The 6116-nt window shown below is 43.7% G+C and overlaps 1 non-coding gene across 1 annotated transcript; it reads right to left on the bottom strand.

The window, feature by feature from the left end:
* Positions 1-367: 367 nt before the first annotated feature.
* Positions 368-474, bottom strand: LOC141675842 (small nucleolar RNA R71). The gene has a single exon (XR_012556472.1). It is a non-coding gene; the product is annotated as a small nucleolar RNA R71 (small nucleolar RNA).
* Between the last annotated feature and the right edge of the window lie 5642 nt (positions 475-6116).

Genomic DNA, 6116 nt, shown 5'->3' with positions numbered 1-6116 from the left:
TCCAGCTCTTATGGACTTTTCTCGGCCAAAAATTGATGACATTCAGTCAAGCATTCTTCATCCGGCTATTCAAGCTAACACCTTTGAAATCAAGCCGGACACTATTCAGATGGTGTAGAATTCTGTTTCTTTTGGAGGAGCTGCGACTGAAGACCCCAACATGCACATAAGGAATTTTGTCGAGATCTGCAACATTTTTAAGTATAATGGCGTGACTGATGAGGCTATCAAGCCGAGGCTTTTCCCATTCTCACTGAGGGACAAAGCTAAGGACTGGTTATATTCTGAACCAGCTGGGTCCATCACTACTTGGCAAGATCTTGCGCAAAAGTTTCTGGTGAAGTTTTATCCGATGGCAAAGACTGCTGCTATGAGGAGTGCTCTTACTCAGTTTACGCAGCAACCTACAGAATCTATGTGCGAAGCTTGTGAACGCTACAAGGAAATGTTGAGGAAGTGTCCACATCATGGAATGCCCGATTGGATGGTGATCACTGGTTTCTATAATGGTTTGGGGGCCCAATCTCGGCCCATGCTCGATGCAGCAGCTGGAGGCGCCTTATGGGCTAAAAGCTATACTGAGGCTTATAATCTTATCGAGACTATGGCTGCAAATGAGCATCAAAACCCAACTCAGAGGATGATGCCTGGGAAGGTAGCAGGTATTCTGGAAGTCGATGCAGCCACCGCTATTGCAGCGCAACTCCAAGCGCTGTCAATGAAGGTTGATTCTCTAGCTACATATGGAGTTAATCAAATAGCTATGGTTTGTGAGCTTTGTGCAGGTTCTCATGCTAGGGATCAGTGTTCTCTTGTCAATGAATCTGTTCAGTATGTGAATAATTATCAGCGACAACAGCAGCCTGTGCCAGCTACTTATCATCCTAACAACAGAAATCATCCAAATTTCAGCTGGGGTAATAATCAGAATGCTATTCAGCCACCATATCAGCAAGGTGTGAGTAAACAGTTTAATCCACCTGGATTCCAGCAACTACAACAGTATGCTCAAAGGCAATCATACCCTCAACAGGGAAGTACAACTGCACCTACTAGTGCTGATTTTGAGGAACTTAAGCTGTTATGCAAGAGTCAAGCGGTTTCTATCAAGACCTTGGAAAATCAAATCGGTCAAATAGCCAATGCAGTGCTCAATCGTCAACCTGGAACACTCCCTAGTGACACGGATGTACCAGGTAGGAAGGAAGCTAAAGAGCAAGTCAAGGCTATTACCTTAAGGTCTGGGAAAGTTGCTGATGCTGAAAAGCCAAAAGAAGGAGACGCTGGAATTAGAGATGAAGAAGCTAAACAAAAGGAGAAAGCGGTGGAACCAAGGAAGACTACTGTTGAACACACTCTGCCTGAGGGTAATACAGGGAAGAAACAACTCTATCCTCCACCACCTTTTCCTAAGAGATTGCAGCAACAAAAGCTGGATAGATAGTTCGGTAAGTTTCTGGAGGTGTTCAAGAAACTTCACATCAATATACCTTTCGCTGAGGCTCTAGAGCAAATGCCTAGTTATGCGAAGTTTATGAAGAGTATTCTTTCAAGGAAGGTGAAACTGGATGACCTTGAGACCGTTGCTCTCACGGAAGAATGCAGCGCTGTTCTGCAGCAAAAGTTACCTCCAAAGCTTAAAGATCCAGGTAGCTTCACCATTCCTTGCACCATTGGCAAGTTGACTTTTGACAAGTGCCTTTATAATTTGGGAGCAAGCATCAATCTGATGCCGTTGTCGATCTTTAAAAAGTTGGATTTGCCTGATCCAAAACCCACATACATGTCTCTACAATTGGCTGATCGTTCTATTACTTACCCAAGGGGCATAGTGGAGGATGTGCTAGTCAAGGTGGATAAGCTCTTCTTTCCTGCAGATTTTGTTATTCTGGATTTTGAGGAAGATAAGAAGATTCCCATAATCTTGGGAAGACCTTTCTTGGCTACTGGCCGTACCTTGATAGATGTGCAGAAAGGTGAACTTACTATGCGGGTACAAGATCAGGATGTGACCTTCAACGTGTTCAAGGCAATGAAATTCCCTACAGAAGATGAGGAGTGCTTAAAAGTGGATGTGATTGATTCTGCGGTTACTTCAGAACTCGATCGCATGCTAATGTCTAATGCTTTGGAAAAGGCCTTAGTGGGGGATTTTGACACTGATGATGAAGATGGCAATGAGCAATTACAATATCTGAATGCTTCTCCCTGGAAGCGAAAGCTGGACATGCTGTTTGAATCTCTTGGTACTTCTGACCTCAAGAATGCTGAAGGAAAGCTCAAACCATCAATAAAGGAAGCACTTACCTTGGAGCTCAAGCCACTACCTGAACACTTGAGGTGTGCTTTTTTAGGTGATGCATCTACTTTACCTGTTATTATTGCATCTGACCTTTCAGGTAGTGAGGAAGACAAGCTCTTAAGGATTTTGAGAGAATTCAAATCAGCTATTGGATGGACCATAGCAGACATCAAGGGGATCAACCCTTCATATCGTATACATAAAATTCTGCTAGAGGAAGGTAGTAAGCTGACTGTTGAACAGCGCGCAGACTTAATCCTATCATGAAGGAGGTAGTGAAGAAAGAAATTCTGAAATGGCTCGATGCAGGCATCATTTATCCTATTTCTGACAGTTCTTGGGTGAGCCCCGTACAATGTGTACCTAAGAAATGAGGTATCACTATGGTAGGAAATGAGAAGAATGAGCTCATCCCCACTCGAACAGTTACAGGATGGAGAGTATGCATGGATTATCGAAAGTTGAACAAAGCCATGAGGAAGGATCACTTCCCTCTTCCATTCATTGATCAGATGCTTGACAGGTTGGCTGGTCATGAGTATTATTGTCTTCTGGATGGCTATTCAGGGTATAATCAGATTTGTATTACACCAGAGTATCAGGAAAAGACTACCTTCACTTGTCCATTTGGCACGTTTGCTTTTCGCAGAGTTTCGTTTGGGTTATGTGGTGCCCCAGCCACTTTTCAGAGATGTATGATGGCTATATTCTCTGACATGATTGGAAATAACGTCGAGGTGTTCATGGACGACTTCTCCATCTTTGGACATTCGTATGATGAATGTTTGAATAATCTTCGTGCCGTACTCAAAAGGTGCGTGGAAATAAATTTGGTGCTCAATTGGGAGAAATGTCATTTTATGGTGCGTGAAGGCATTATTCTTGGGCATAAGGTCTCTAGGAAGGGTCTGGAGGTGGATAAGGCCAAGGTGGGAGTCATTGAAAATCTTCCACCACCTATTTCTGTGAAAGGAATCCGTAGTTTTCTTGGTCATGCGGGTTTTTATCGGCGGTTCATCAAGGACTTTTTGAAGATATCTAAGCCGTTGTGCAATTTGCTTGAGAAAGATGTGCCTTTCAAATTTGATGATGAATGTTTGGCGGCATTCGAGACTCTCAAGAAGAGTTTGATCACTGCACCAATTATTACAACACCAGATTGGACAGAGCCGTTTGAGATGATGTGTGATGCGAGTGATTATGCGGTAGGTGCAGTTCTGGGGCAGCGCAAGAATAATCTCTTTCATGTGGTCTATTATGCGAGTAAGACCTTAAATAGGGCCCAAATGAACAACACCACTACGGAGAAGGAGCTATTGGCTATAGTCTTTGGTTTCGAGAAATTTCGATCTTATCTGCTTGGGACTAAAGTGACAGTATTAACTGATCATGCGGCCATTCGCTATTTGGTTTCCAAGAAGGATTCGAAGCCGAGACTCATTCGTTGGGTACTCTTACTTCAGGAATTTGAGTTAGAGATCAAGGATCGAAAAGGTACCGAGAATCAAGTAGCTGACCATCTCTCTAGGTTGGAGAATCCCGAGTCTACTTCACAAGATAGGACATTAATCAATGAATCTTTTCCGGATGAGCAGTTGTTCGCAGTTCAGGAGGAAGAGCCATGGTTTGCAGATATTGTAAACTAACTTGTCAGCAATATAATGCCTCCTAATTTGACCTCAGCTCAAAAGAAGAAGTTTCTGCATGAGGTGAAGTGGTATATGTGGGTTGAACCATATTTGTTTAGATAGGGAGCTGACCAGAACATCATGAGATGTATCCCGTTCTGTGAGACGGAGGGAATATTACAAGACTGCCACTCCATAGTTTATGGTGGATACTATGGTGGTGAGAAGACAGCAGCTCGTATTCTGCAAGCAGGTTTTTTCTGGACTACTTTGTTTAAGGATGCTCATCAGTTTGTTTTAAGGTGTGAACGTTGCCAAAGAGTGGGAAATTTGACGAGAAAGGATGAGATGTCGTTAAATGTGATGCTTGAAGTCGCGGTCTTTGATGTTTGGGGAGTCGATTTCATGGGGCCTTTTGTCTCATCCTGCAATAATCAGTATATCTTGCTGGCAGTCGATTATGTCTCAAAATGGGTAGAAGTCAAAGCTCTACCGACAAATGATGCAAAGGCAGTGCTGAATTTTCTTTATAAGCAGATTTTCACAAGGTTTGGAACACCTCGGGTAATCATAAGTGATGAAGGGTCGCATTTCTGCAGCCGTAAGTTCACTTCTATGATGCAGCGTTATAATGTGAATCATCGAGTTGCTACTGCTTATCATCCACAAACAAATGGTCAAGCGGAAGTGTCTAACAGAGAGATCTAGTGCATTCTAGAGAAGGTTGTTTGTCCGTCAAGGAAGGATTGGTCTTTAAAGCTCGATGAAGCTGTTTGGGCTTACAGAACAGCATACAAAACTCCACTTGGTATGTCCCCATTTCAGTTGGTGTACGGTAAGGGATGTCATTTACCTGCGGAGCTTGAGCATAAGGCCTACTGGGCATTGAAAAAGTTGAACCTGGATTTAGATGCAGCTGGTAAGAAAAGGATGCTTCAGCTTAATGAACTTAATGAATTCCGACTTCAAGCGTACGAGAATAACAAAATGTACAAGGAAAAGGTGAAGAGGTGGCACGATAGGAAGCTACATCCTAAGTTATTCGTGCCAGGGCAACAAGTTCTCTTATTCAACTCTCGTCTCCGACCTTTTCCTGGGAAGTTGAAATCAAGGTGGTCTGGACCTTTTATTGTCAAAACTGTGTTTCCATATGGAGCGGTAGAAATTTTTGAGAATGATCCGGACCAAGCATTCAAGGTTAATGGTCAGCGGTTGAAGCACTACTATGGGGACATGGCAAACCGAGAAGTGGTTAGTGCCATTTTATTGACTACTTGAGAAAGGTACGCAACGTCAAGCTAATGACGAAAAAGAAGCGCTGCGTGGGAGGCAACCCATGATTTGTTGTTATAGAAACCCTTAGAAGTTAATAACCTATCCAAAAACACAAAAAAAATCAGAAAAACGGGATTGAATTTTTTTTTTCCAGTGACCCCCTGAGCGCCCGCTCAGCTCTGCTGAGCGACTGCTCAGGGGTCAACTGCCAGAATTTTTTTTAAGTTCAGAGAAAAAAAATCAGAAAATTAAAAAACCCAAACACAGCCCATAAACCCACGACTTCTTTTCCTAACACCCCATGATTTCATCCCCCAACCCCACTCCTAATCTAATTTTAACCTAATCCACACCCTATATATACATACACCTATCCTACATATCTCCCACAAACTTTCTACACTCAAACCCTCTCCCAAACACAAAAATTCAGTTCTTAACACTTTTATTCAAGATTCAATGGCACCCAAGAGAGCACAGACTATTAATAGCAGCAGCACAGTCCCTACTGCTGATTCATCGAGGGGTACTGCTGCAAGGCCTCGGTTGAATGACAGAGCTGCGGAGGAGGAGTACACTAGGCTTTTGGGGAAGCCGATTCTGAAGGAGAGAGGGTTTTTACCATCGGGGGGGGGGATGGTGAGTTGCTACCTATGATTGCAGAGAAGGGGTGGATAGCTTTTTGTGAGTCGCCCGAAGCAGTGCCGATGAGCGTGGTTCGCGAGTTCTATGCGAACGCGAAGGCCGAGAAGAATGGGTTTTCTGTGGTCCGAGGGCTGACGGTTGATTATCACCCAGCGGCGATTCGCCGTGTGATTGGGCAGCGAGAGAGGCAGCCCGAGGAGGAGAACTGGAATGAGAAGACTGCTGAGGATTTCGACTTGGATTTGATTTGTGCTACTCTCTGTAGG

Source organism: Apium graveolens, chromosome 7 (genome assembly GCF_009905375.1).
Source record: "Apium graveolens cultivar Ventura chromosome 7, ASM990537v1, whole genome shotgun sequence".
Lineage (NCBI taxonomy): Eukaryota > Viridiplantae > Streptophyta > Magnoliopsida > Apiales > Apiaceae > Apium > Apium graveolens.
The sequence above is the reverse complement of the archived record's forward strand: the minus strand, read 5'-3'. Positions and strand labels throughout refer to the sequence as shown.